The sequence below is a fragment of the Mus caroli genome, chromosome 14 (genome assembly GCF_900094665.2).
Source record: "Mus caroli chromosome 14, CAROLI_EIJ_v1.1, whole genome shotgun sequence".
Classification (NCBI taxonomy): Eukaryota; Metazoa; Chordata; class Mammalia; order Rodentia; family Muridae; genus Mus; species Mus caroli.
In genome coordinates this window covers 55140851-55154249 of record NC_034583.1, presented here as the reverse complement: position 1 = coordinate 55154249, position 13399 = coordinate 55140851, and the positions used below count along the sequence as shown (strand labels likewise).

Here is a 13399-nt window from a genome sequence, read left to right as displayed (position 1 = left end):
GTGGAGGTGGAGGTGGAGGTGGAGGTGGAGGTGGAGGTGGAGGTGGAGGTGGAGGTGGAGGTGGAGATGGAGAGATAGAGTGGACTCACTGGGCCCTGAGCTCAGCACCAGCAAGGGGTTTCCCAACAGAAGGGTATTCTTAAGCCCATTTTCTCTAAGGCTCCTGGAGATCCTGCCTCACCCCCTGAGAGCTGCTGTGTTGCTCCTTCTGGGGCTCCCACACACCCTCGTAACTACAACACTATCATCATGAGAAAGTCCTTGTATCCAAGGAAGAGAATTAGAAGTGGCTAGGAAGAGGGAGAGCAAGGAAGAGAGAGGCTGATCGGGGTTGAGCAGGGATTCTAAAAATGCATATCTCACCTGACTGTATTGACCTTCCCCAACCTTTCTCTTGTCCTCTTGTAAAATAATGCTTATTATTATTATTATTATTATCATTATTAATGAGTGTTATTGGAGCATTTGACCATGATCCTATTTCATGACCTCAGGGAAATCTTGATTAAACTTACCTGGACTTCAAGGTCCCCACACCACAAATATGAAAGAGGAATGGGTTGAACACTCTAAATGGAATGGAGAGTTCATTGTACAAGGGATATGGGGCACTCTTCTTTTTCTAGGGCCTGGTGCTAGCAGGTGCTGCCTGATATGTGTTTTTCACAGTGTTCCCTGTGGTCAGGATTCTTATTAAATCTTTTCTATAATATTATACTTAATAAAATAAGAACTAAGAAACTGGGGTGATTGTTCAGTCAGTAAAGTGCTTGCAGATTGAGCACACAGATCTGAGTTCAGTCCCTGGATCCCGTGTGAGAACACCTGGAGTAGTGGCCAGTGCCTGGAAGCCCAGCACTGGCAAGGCAGAGACTGGTGGATCCCTGGGCTTCTCTGGCCAGCCAGCTTGGCTGAATTGACAAGCTCTGAGTTCAGTGAGAGACTCTGTTTCAAAAGGTGCAGAGCAACTGAGGAAAGGCAGCTCATGTTGACCTCTGGTCTTCACACAAATGTGTACATATGTATGCATACAGAGGCACATGCATGGATGTGCATGCATTCACACACAAAAATGAATCTACTTCACAGGGACACCACAATAGGGAAGAAGGTTTGGAAGCTGCCTAGAAGATTTGAGGCCCCATATACCAGCCTAGGAAGCAGAGCGTGGGATGCAAAAGGGCCTTGGCTCCTCTCATCATAGCCATGGTGCTATTCTGACAGTGAGGTCTCAGAAGCTTCCAAAAATATTAAGAGTCTTCCCCTCATATTCGGAATTATGCTATAATTCTATTTGGAAGGAATTTGTGAGAAGTGGGAGACTCTATTAGAACAGTATAGTATCACCATGACAAATTATATACTAAGACACATTTCCACACGAGTGGGAGCAGATGCACTGATGTGGCCCTTTTAATGCCAGGCTACACTCGTCCTTCCTTCCACACTCTTGTTATAGGGAGAGTTAAGGGACATGTGGTCATATGGTGAGGTAGGGGCCTGTGAATTATGTACCACTGCATGTTTGTATGTACATGCAGAGGTAGAGGACAACCTTAAGTGCCGTTCCTTAGAAGAGCAGAGCCACTGTGCTAAAGTCATTTAGACCCAAGTGCCCTTCCGAGGGAAACTTGCCCCTGAGAGTTGTCCGGGAGGGCAGCAACTCTGTATCATTGAGGTATTGACCTGTGTGAGCCACTGAGGAGTCAAGGGTTGTTCAGCATGGCAGGCTGTCCACAGAAATTATCATTCTAGCAGGAGACAGGCAAACAAAGATGCACACACTAAGGGCCGGGGCGGGGGGTTGGGGGGGGGGAGGATGGCTCAGCGTTAAGGGCATTGGCTGCTCTTCCCAGGGATCTAGATCTGAATCCCAGCACCCAAGTGATGACACGTAAACATTTGTAACTACAGATCCAGGAGATCTGATGCTCTGTTTTGGCTTCTGTGAGTTCCAGGCAAGCAAATGGTGTACCATGCAGGCAAGATCCTCATACACATAAAGTAGGGGTGTGGGGGAAGATTCACGGTGAAAGATGTACGGGGAGACATCACAATGTTTGATGTGCTTTTGACTATGATAATTCCTTACAGGTTATTTAATTGTCTTACATATTTTAATTTTTCATGGAATAGCATACACTAATAACTGTTCCCTGAATGCTTATTCCAGAGAAGTAAAACTTGGACTCCCCCCACCCCCGCCCTGACAACCAATCCACAGACGTTCATAGCACCTTTAAAAAACTGGGAGGAGATCCAGGAGCTGGCTCAGCAGGTAAAGGTGCTTGCCACAAACATCTGCCAGTCAGAGTTGGATCTACTGAATGCATGTGAAGGTGGATAGAGAGAGCCAACTCCACAAAACTGTCCTCTGACCTCCACGTGTGCGCCATGTGACATGCACCCCCCCACACACACATTGTACATACAAACATATACTCAAATAAATAAATGCATTTTTTTGTTTGTTTTTGAGATAAGATCTCATTCTGTAGCCCAGGCTGACCTGGAATTTTCCATGAAGCTCAGACTCAGTGATCATTTTGACAGTTAGTTTGATAGGCTTGTACCACCATGTCACCTGGAAACAGCCAGATGTCCTTCAAAGAATGACTCTGAAAGCAAGGACAGGAGGTCCATGCAGCAGAGTACAAGCCAGCAAGGAAAAGGAACACAGCACAGGTTGATGTCACTGACACAGACTCTGGAAGTGACAAGCTCACAGACATGACGACTCCTGTGGTTGCCAGGAAGTAAGGCAGCCTCAAAGGGAGGGGAGAGGGTTTGGCGTGTCCCCTGAAGGGCACCTAGAGGCTTCCTGGGGTGATGTGGTGATGTCAGTGTCCCTATCTTCACGGGATCAAGGTAGTGTCCTGGTTGTGATACAGCAAGCAGCATGCTGAGGTGTGTCTGTGGTGGAGAACTGGGTGAGAACCATGAGCGGTTCGTCTGGGTTTTGTGTTATACCTGCATAAAAAACAGCAGTTATCTAAAATACAAGGCATCTTCTTTAAAAGTCAGTTTTAACAAAAACTCAAAAGATGACAGAGATCAAAATTATCCATTCTCTCCTGCCATGCAAATTCACCAAAATCCCATATATGCCAGTCCATTAAGTGTTTTCAATTAATAAAACATTTCACCATTTCTTTCCATTTCTCCTCCTCCTCTTCCTCCTCCTCCTCCTCCTCCTCCTCCTGTGCCTTGCTCCTTCCAGATACCTGGAAAATACAGGTAATGGCTGGAGCTCCAACAACCATTTCGTAACCACAAGGGAATCCAGTCTTCAAGATAAAAGACACAAGGAATTCCAATGTCAATGGCCTTAGAGCTAACACAGCAGTCACAGACTGCCCCCAAACCACTGAGTTGCTTTTACATGACATGCCTTGGATTAGCCGGTCCTAATCAGTAATGATTTCTCTCCGTCCAAGTCCCCTTACCGGGTCCTGAGCATCTCCAGCCCCCACAGAGGGATTAGGAATTGATTGATTGAGATGTAACTGAAAGTTAAGCTTGGAGGACTGAAAAGGCAAAGAAAGCCTGTGTTTGTTCAGCATAGATGCCCACAGCTCAAGCAGATCAAAGCTGGCTGGGAAGCTGGAAGTGGAGGAAAATAAGGCCGAGTAGTATCCACACCCGGTAAGATTAGGAGAAGAAGAAAATTCCAGAAGCTTCTTAGAAGACTTTGGAGGGAAAGCTAAGCAAAGAAGATGTTAGCTGCTTTTCTACAGAATTATCTCACAGGGGCCTTTTAGTGGCATTTTGGTAAATATAGTTTATTATTTGTGTATTCGGGCAGGTATACGTGAGAAGGGTGTGTATGCACTTGAGATGTGTGTGCATGCCAAGGCCATTGAATAACCTCAAGTGTGGTTCCCCAGGAACTCTGTCACCTTAATTTTGAGACAGAATCTCTCACTGGGACTCAGGACTCAGATCAGTCTACTGGCTGGCCAGTGAGCCTCAGGGATCCTCCTGTCTCTGCCTCCCCATCACTGACATTACAAGTAAGTGCTACCATACTTGCCTTTCTTTTTTAAGCATGGGTTTGGGGGCTCAAATTCAGATCCTTGTTTGCAAGGCAAGCACTGTACTAAATCGTCTTCCCAGCTTAGATAACTGAGTTGCACATGTAAAGCGGTGACTCTTTGGTAGTGAGATGTGCCACTAAGCTGCCCAACTCTCTTTCAGTTGCACAGAATTCTCTGGATGTTCAGGAACCCTGAAGTAGCTGCTTCCAGCAAAAGGAAGGACGCAAACAGGGGCTTTCAGGAATTAGAGCAGACCATGGCAAAACTACTAAATCTCAAAGTGTAAAAACAGCTCGTCGGAAGGGGGGGGGTGTCTCTTCTTGGATGCATGAAGGCTCTGGTTCACACAAGCTTGGCTAAATTTTGATTTCCACCTCTTTGAGAGGCCTGGTGCACAGCCATGCTGGGGTACAGGCCTCCCTTCTGCTGCCCAGGATGGCCAGGTTTCTTTACCTGAAGATTTGAGTCCAGTCACAGAAGGAAGAGAGCATTTGTGGTCTGGAGGAAGATGAAAGGGGGAGAAGAGGGGAATACAGGTGAGAGGAAGAGAAGGGAGCAGAGGAGAAGAAGAGAAGGAGGAGAAAAAAGCAGAGGAAGCAGAGAGGAAAAGATGAAAGAGAAAGAAGAGAGGGAATAAGGGGAAGGAGGAGGAAGATGGCTCTGTCCTTTTCTTTCACCGGGTACCAGAGATCCTTGGGAGAGTTGGAATGAAGCCATGCCTGCTTGCATGATGAAAGAAGCCTCCAAGACAAGTTCCTGGTGCAGCCAAAAACCTGATGTGGGAGCTAAAAAAAAAAAATGTCCCTTCCTTGCCTGGGGCTTCACCAGCTCACCTCACCTGGGCAGGCGACTGGTGCGTAGTCAGCCATCCAAGGCTCAGCCATCCCAGCCATCCAAGCTATCAAGCGTTGATAGATCCATGGAAATTCAGGGGATGGAAGCAACCAGAATGTACGAGAAACTGATTCATAAGGCCAAAGCCATAAAACTGGGTGCAGCCTGTATAGTGCTGGCAGAGTGGCCAAAGGTGGGTGGAGGGAGATTGGGAGGTAGAAGGGAACAGAACTTTCCAACATCTGTCAACAGGGGGGCATGTGGCCAAGGAGTGGCTTGGGATGTGAAAAGACTTTTTTCAGGTCCTGAGAGCATACACCCCAATTCTGCTTTGGGGGAAGTGTGCTCTTCTTCCTGTCCCTTTTATCTTGATGGGCCCAAGTTCCATCCAAGGAGCGTGCAACCATCACCAATTTTCCTTGGGAGTCCTGAGGCAGGGGAGCCTTCAGAGAGCTCAGCAACCGGAGAGGCCATTTGGCTTGAGCTATTTAACACATGCCCCTTTGTTAACAACACACTTAGCAGCTTAGGACCCCACCTATATCAAACTGTACACACGCTCCTCTCCAACAGCAGTTAAGACACTCTGGCTTCCATCCCGCCAGCAACCTTTAGTGACTCGTTTGTGGCCAGACACATCCTGAAAGCAAGGGTAGTGAGACAATCCCCCCTAGATTGATTAGTGTTGGGTTCACACACAGCAGGGCAGATTGTTCTCTGAGTGAACTTTTAGGGAGAATCCCCTATTTACCATCTGATGCCTATGCATGATAGGGCATGCATATGATTAAAACCAGATGCATTATGGGAAAGGATATGCACAGTAAATAAAGGCTTACGTAATCCAAGCTTGTCAATCAAAACATAAAGTCACCCACACTCTGCCCAAGCAACTTAACTCCTCTTCTTGGACCCATGCAAAGATGCCCTGGGCAATGACCATGGCTCCTGAGTTGCATGCTGGCTCTGAGCCCTCTGCTCTCTTGCAGTATATCTAACTTACCTTTTGGCTTGGAATAAAACTGCTTGCTACTATGATATTTGTATGTGCTTCTTCAGTTCCATATAGAAGATGCTGAGAACCTGGAGACCCTGGATCCAGACAGAGACCATGGACAATATTCTTTCATTCTAATCTCCCCAGATGGTGAGGCCTCGGGGATCTTGGGCCACAGTCTAGTCTTTTGGTTCTTCTCCAAAGAATCTCCAGTGAGGAGCTGGATCAGTCAGGCTTAAGGAAACCATCATGGAGGCCTGTAATGTCATTGGAGTGCACCACTTTCCTACAGCTACAGTCTCTGGAGCACATAGCTGGCAGCTCATTTGCTAAGTTGTTCTCCACATTCAAACAGCCCTGCCATTTGAAGGCACAGACCCGTCCGTGGGACACTTAACTATAGAAAACTGTGACAGCTGAGATTGACTATCAAGGGATATCACAGCACCCATTAGATGGATCTCTGCCTTTCTTAAGGAATATCCCATTGACCTTTGGATTCCACACTCCTAAAACTGGCCCCCTTGCCACATCTGAAGTCCATGAGGGTGGCACCTGGACTCACAGTCAAATTGGGTTTGTCTAAGCTGGCTTGCTCATTTCTGGCCCTAGGGACTTAGACAAGTGGCTTCTGCATGGTACAGGAATAGTCCTGCTTGCTCAGAGAGTGTAACAAACCACTGGGAGCCATTGGGTAGGTCCTCCACCTTTGTCTAAGTTAACGTTCTATTGCTGTGAAGACACACCATGAGCAAAGCAGCTCTTACAAAATAAAACATCTAATTGGGGGATTGATAACAGTTCTAGAGACCTCCATCAGCGTGGTAGAGAGCATGGTGACAGGCAGGCATGGCGCTGAAGAAGTAGCTCAAAGTTCTACATCCTGATCCACAAGCCGAAAAAGAAGAGGGAGTGGGTCTTCATGAGCTTTTGAAATCTTAAAGCTGAACACCCCCCCAACCTGGTGACACACTTCCTCCAACAAGGTCCCACCTCCTGATCCTTCTCAAATAGTATCACTCCCTAAGGCTAAGCCTTCAAATATATGAGCCCATTCTTGTTCATGGGAGCCATGCTTATTCAAACCTCCACAATCCCCTCAAGGAACAGCCTTAGACTGGGAGGTTACTTCAACAGAGGAAGCCTGACCCTGGGTCTCCCCTTGCAGGGCAGTAAACATCCATGGACTGTCCCCATGCGTAGACAGTCCCCAGGAGCTGCAAAGAACAGCAGAATGGAGTGGTGCTTCCTTCAGAAAGCCCTGAACAATTTGGTTCACTGTCCATGGACTCGCCATGATGGTTGGCTTCTGCTCATTGCCCTCCCTCTACAAGGATTTATGGTGAGGACAGCCAAGAAGCCGTGTCCATCTAAGCTCCTCCTCACCTGGCATCCTAGAACCTGCCTGTGTATAGCTGAGAGCCTGTGGCTCTTGCTGTACTCTTGGTAACTGTGTGGTTTGCAAATGTGCCATCTCTAATCCCTGTCCCTGTCTCCTCTCAGGGCTGTCTGAGCCCAGTGCAGAGACAGGGATGAAAGGCTTGGCTCATTCTCTTCCTTAGGACTCATTCCTCTGATTCATTCTCTGTGGAGTCACAAGGCTCTGATGGAAGCAAAACAAAATCAGATCATCGACATGCCTGGCCTTCTCAAACTACCATCTATATACAGCCCATATGGGGCTGGGAAGATGGCTTAGTGGGTAAAGTCCTTGCCTTGTAAGCATGACATGAATTCCATTCCTAGAACCTTTGTTTATATATATATATATGTGGAAGACTGACTATTGTAATGTGTACTTATAATCCCAGCCCTGGGGATGTAGAGACAGGAGGACCCAGGGGTTGAGCAGCCAACCTAGCCGACTTGGAAAGTCAACTATAGCTACCCAGAAAGTGCTGGATCTAAGAAGAAACAGGACGCACCGTGGGATCCTAGCAGTCCTCCTGTTTTCCCTGGTTCAGGACTTCACCATAGCCAGTACGTTCAGTAGGCTGTGTCTTGTTCTGACCCACAGGGATCAGGCCTGCCCCTCCAACAAGACTGCCTTCTGAGTTGCTGGCCAGGGATCTCAACACACTCATGAAAAGCAGCTTGTAAGAGTGTGCCAAGTGCTTCTCAGGCTGTGCCTCCTGAGTCAAGAAGAGCTTGCGATACATGGAATGATCCACCTTCAGGTAAATGCTGAGGGGGACTGGAGGGTGGGTGGACAGGTGGTCACCTCCCCTCAGTCATTCCTGCACCGCCTTGTCTTTTGGAGTGTCCTATGGCTCATGGGTCTCTTCCCACCCAAGGGCTGAGTATAGAATAGCCCAAGCCACTGTGTTATTCCATTCCCCATATTTCAGGGCATGTGACAGAACCCTAGCCAAATGAGAAGAATGTAAGAAAGCTTTTTCATCCATTAAAGGCATGTTAATAGGGCACTCATCTCATCTTGCCTTTGGATGCTGTCCTGTGTGCAGATGATGCTTGGTGCAGCTGCAACCACAATGTAACCATGAGGAGGAAGTCAGGACTTTAGAGTCGTTATCATCAAGTGAGTTAGTCAACCATACCTATGGAATTTCTGTTAGATGAGCCAAAAAGTCTCATTTTCTTAAATCCACTTTTATCACAGAACCCTTTATCTTGTATCCAGGAGCACCCTAACTGGTAACTGTGGCCCCAAATGCAGCTTGGACCTGGAGGTCAACATGACCATGAGCATCCACAGAAGATGCAACATCCTTTTACCCTGCCCACATCCACAGTGACTAGCTGTGCTGTGACTGAAGCTGGCACGCGGGATGCCCCATCAGGCATCCTGTCACAATAAGGTGAGGAAATGGAGGATTAAGGAAGCCAAGGAACAGGACTTGGTAGTTCTTTGTGTTTCACAATGGGCTTTTCTGTAGAACACTTGACTTAATCTTTATAAAAATAACCCAGTATCCTCAGTTTACAAGTAAGGTGAAGCTGAAGGAGGTGCCAAGCCAGCTAATTTGACATGTCAAGATGGTTATTTGACATTTCATAGGTCACAGGGTGCTTTGAGAATATGCTTAGTTATTCCTTTAAGAGAACTGTCTTGTCTGAAGGACGAAGGTGTGGATGTGAGGGAGACTCAGCTCGCTTGGCTAAATATCAATACACCCAGATCAGTCCTCAGACTTCTCAGCCTCAGTACCTCCCCTTGGTGACAGGCTTCTTAAAGGTACAAATTAACATATAGCCCAGACTTCCTGAATCAGAAGTTCTAGGTCAGTAGTTCTCAACCTTCCTAGCACTGTGACCTACATACATACATACATACATACATACATACATACATACATACATACAGTTCTTTGGTTGCGACTCTGAGACAGAAAACCCCTGCTTTAGAGTGTGGGCAGTGCCTAGAGCCCGGTGAGGTGCCTTCAACCCCAACCTCCAGTGGATAACAATGTAAACTTGAATTTGAGAAGCGTGGCTTTGCACCCAACTGTTTTCTCCTAACTAGAATTTCCTCACCAGGTGAGCCACAGGCCACTAGTAAGACTGAGTACTTCCCAGTGCTGCAGACAGATGGAAAAGAAAACAAAGAGTGTGTCCAGCCACAAAGGAAAAGAAGGCGGCCGGCAGTCATGCTGCGCAGCCCAGACTGTTTGGTCCCGAAGCAGGGACCCATGCTAAATGAGACTGCTTCTCAGACTAAAGGAAGTGTCTTTGATCTAAAAGTGAGGACAGTCCTGTGGGGGCCACGTGGGTGACTCACATCATTGCTTATGCATTATTGCAACACAAACATCTGACAGAAGGGACCGAAAGGAGGAAAGATGTATTTCTGAGAGACTTGTGTTCATGGGGGCTGTGGTGAAGAAGGTGTGGTGGCCCTAGGAGCAGACCTGCCCATGATGGTAGGGGTATGTGCTGGAAGACAGACAGTACACATTGCAGTTGCCCTGGAAGTCAAGAAGTCACCAAAGGTGGGCCACACTATAACCTTTAAAAGGCTCATCCCTAGTGACCTACTTCCATCAGCTAGATCCTTCCTCCTAAAGGTGCCATGACCTTCAAAACATACACACAAACTAGAGAGCAAGCGTTCAGTCATGAGCCTGTCGGGGGCATTGTCAATTTAGACCATGACTCTCACTCACAGAACATAGCACCCCCCAGTTCACAGTGTGGTGGTAGTATCGATCACACCCATCGGAGCCATAGAGCACCCAGAAACTGGGTCACGGTGTCAGCATGAAAGATAGGGGTTGGGGTATGTGGAGGGGGAGGGAGATGTCTACAATCACCTACCCTGTGCCAGACACCCAGGTAAGTGACCTTATCTTAGCTTCCTACTGGAACCCTCAGCTCCTAGGGCCTTAGGGAATTTAAGCCTCTGAAAGATGAAAGGGCTCAGCTAAGGCCTCTGCAGCTGTTGAGTAAAGTACTAATTGCTCTCCTCTGGGTTCTGTGTTCTTTGAGCAACCTCACCTCATATTCATTGGAGTGTATCAGGAAATCAGGCTCCACAGAGAAGCCCACATAGCAATGCCGACTTCCAGTCTACAGCTGTGGCTGGCCCCTGACCAGGGCTCTTTGGCCTTATTGCTTCTGCAGCCTTCTGCTTACCTCTTGACTCACCTGTCTCTCGCTCTGGTGGCCAGGGACTTCCCACTCATTGTCCCTGCCTCACAACCTAGCCAAGCTCTGAACGCAGCTGGTGCCCAGCTAATGTCTACATGTGATGTTTTCAGAGACGCTGGGTGAAGGCCCTTATCTTTTGGGAATGGTGACATTAAAAAAAAAAAAAAGGATGGATATGGTCTCCATGAGTCCCCAAGGCCCCAGGCCATGCCTAACCAGGTGAACCCCAGATCTGAGGCAGGTGAAAGCCCTTTCGGTTGCAGAGGGGTTGAGCTGTGTTTGCCCAGGATCTCCTGCAGGCTGCAGGGTGCTTGCTCAAGAACTCCTGCTGACAGACTGATTTACTGACTAATTTATGTGACATACTTATGGAGTGACACAGGTCTCCTGGAAGGAGTTCAGAGGAAAGCAGCCATGATGATTAAAGGATTGGAAAGTGGGTTCTTTGGGGAAAGATTCTGAGGACTGGGCCATGGGGATTGAAGGTACCGTGGCCTCCTTTAGGCTACCCCTCATTCCTTACCACGTAGACCAAAGCCCAGAGAACAGAGCACTCCCCAGCCAGCCAAAGCAGGGTCCCACGTGTGACTGATAGGCCACAGGTCCCCTGCCATATCAGCTTTTCCTCTTAAACATAAACACACATGAGCACTCCATCACATGCACGAACATGTCATACCCATGCTTACATGATTGCCTGGATGCACGCCCACATGTAAACCTTTCTCTCCCTCTCTCCCTCTCTCCCTCCCTCTCTCCCTCTGTTTCTGTCTCAAACACACACACGCACACACACACACACACACCAGTACACTGAGGTGCTGAGAATGACAGATAGCTCTTGTCTCCTGGGTTAAGAAAGCTAGCAGGCCTATCTGAGGTCATTCTGATTTGTAAGAGGATTTTTAGAAGTCTCTGTCTCTAAGAGGGTAAATACAGATCCAATCACACTCCCTCGAGGAGTGGGGGTAGACTCCCCACTTTCTATCTGCATGCATTTGTGAGCATACACCTTCCTAAGGGTTGAGCCGCAACCTTCCTCAGGGGTTCAGCCGTCGTTGTGTCATGATGAGGCAGTGGCTTATGCCTCTCACCTTTCTCTCATCACTATGTAGCAGTTGCGGAGGGTGGGGATTTCCCCTCCCTCCGTGGAGGGAGCTTTCAGTGCTCAGTGAGAGGGATACAGGGTGTGGCCCCCATGAGAAAGTTGAAGCTCAGGTTCAGGAACAGTGATGACCATGCTGGAGCTGGTCTGAGGAACCCAGACTCAGCATGAACCCTCGCTCACTGGCCTTGTGACCTTCACAGCACCTACTGCCCCACCCTTGGCTTCCCCGTCACTGAACCAGGGGAGTGGCTACTATCCCCACCCTCTCAAGGAGTCTTTGGTTGTGAAGAATCCTCAGTTTGACTCTGGGGTCCTTCTAGTATCTAATCTCTTTGTATCTTGGTTACTTCTTATAGGAATGAACAAAAGATTCAAACCCTGAGGCTAGTCTAGAAGATTCCATAAGGTCATACCCAGAGTCCTCGAAGCCCTTTTTCTCCTTTCTTTTTTTGCCAGCCTAGGGCATTGTGGAGGCAAGGCAAGCCCTCTACTAATGCTCCCCCAGGCCCTTTTATGACATTCTCTATTCACCCGGGCTCTGCTTGGGGTCTACATCTTCTGAGAAGCAAACTGGCCCCATTTCTGGGTACCAGCCCCACCTGGACATCCTCACTCCTGCAGGACCAGCTGATACCCCCTCCTTCCACTGTGGGACCCTAGTGTCCTGGGAAGGAATTTTCCTCTCGCTGGCTCTAGCAACTGCATCATTCCCCCTGCAGGTCCAGGTGGGAGGACCGGACAGGCTGCAGCACTGACACCCATAAATCAACTGGCAGGAACCTGAAACTCAGCTGCTGTAACAGCACCCTGTTTCAACATGATCAGCTCCCAGCTCAGCAGGCAGCGGGGAGGCAGTGGGGCCTTGTGTCGCCATCAGCATCTGCAGCAGAAAAGCCTCCCCATTTTCTAGGACTTCCCAGAGTCAGTCTTCTTACCCACCAACCCCCGCAGTGGCTCACCTCACAGGTGGCCACCCACTCACCGTCCTCCAGGGAGCACTTGGGCATGGCTTGGCTCTCTGAGCCCAGGGAACGGCTAATCAAGGTCAGGCTGAGGCAGATGCTGACCTTCTCCCCACTGGTTTTTTGATGGGCCCTCTGGACATGCCTCTGGACGGTCTCTGGTGGCTTCCAGAACTCTCTGCCCAGCCACCGGCCCTCTCACACGGAGGACTCACCACCTCAGCAGCTTCCAGGAGAGCTGGATTATAAGGAGCCCAAGAGGATTAGTGGGGTTCACCATCTGCAGAGAGAATAATTAGCTTTGTGCAGTTACACAAATGGCTTCTGGCCCTCGGCCCGAGAGGAGGCTGGTGAGAACAGCAGAATGTTGCTGTGTGTTCACAAGGAGTCTTCAAGCACCAGAGGTCCCCATTTGACTTCAGCCCTAGCAGTGACCACAGCCCTGGTGATGCATAAGCTGGAGGACTAAGAGGGAAGAGGGGAGTTGTGGGACACCAGCCCAAGGCAGATTGGCAGAGAAACAGGAGGCATCATATGGGATGGTGTGATGGGAGATCTTGATTATTTACTTAGTGGAGTGTAGGATCATCATGGAAACAACCTCTGGGCATGTTCGTGAGAGAGTTTCTGGATAGAGTTTATTAAGGTGGGAAATCCCATCCTAAATGTGGGTGGCACTATTCCACGGGCTGGGGCTCTGGGCTTGTTTCCCTTAAGCCTTCCCTACTATGACAGACATTATATTCAAACTATGAGCCCAAATCAATCCTTCCTTCCCTGATTGCTTTTCTCAGGTATTGGGGGACCTCTCACCTGCTCCTCCGATCCACCAGCTGACATCTGGCTTCCCCAC

The 13399-nt window shown here is 48.6% G+C and overlaps 1 protein-coding gene across 1 annotated transcript in view; it reads right to left on the bottom strand.

Annotated features, from left to right (window-relative positions):
• Rp1l1 (RP1 like 1) overlaps nt 1–12767 on the bottom strand; it is a 40611-nt gene extending 27844 nt beyond the window's left edge. The window contains exon 1 of the mRNA XM_021182552.1: nt 12567–12767. The gene's annotated coding sequence lies outside the window, so the exon portion shown is untranslated. The remainder of the gene's footprint in view (nt 1–12566) is intronic.
• Nucleotides 12768–13399: the final 632 nt, after the last annotated feature.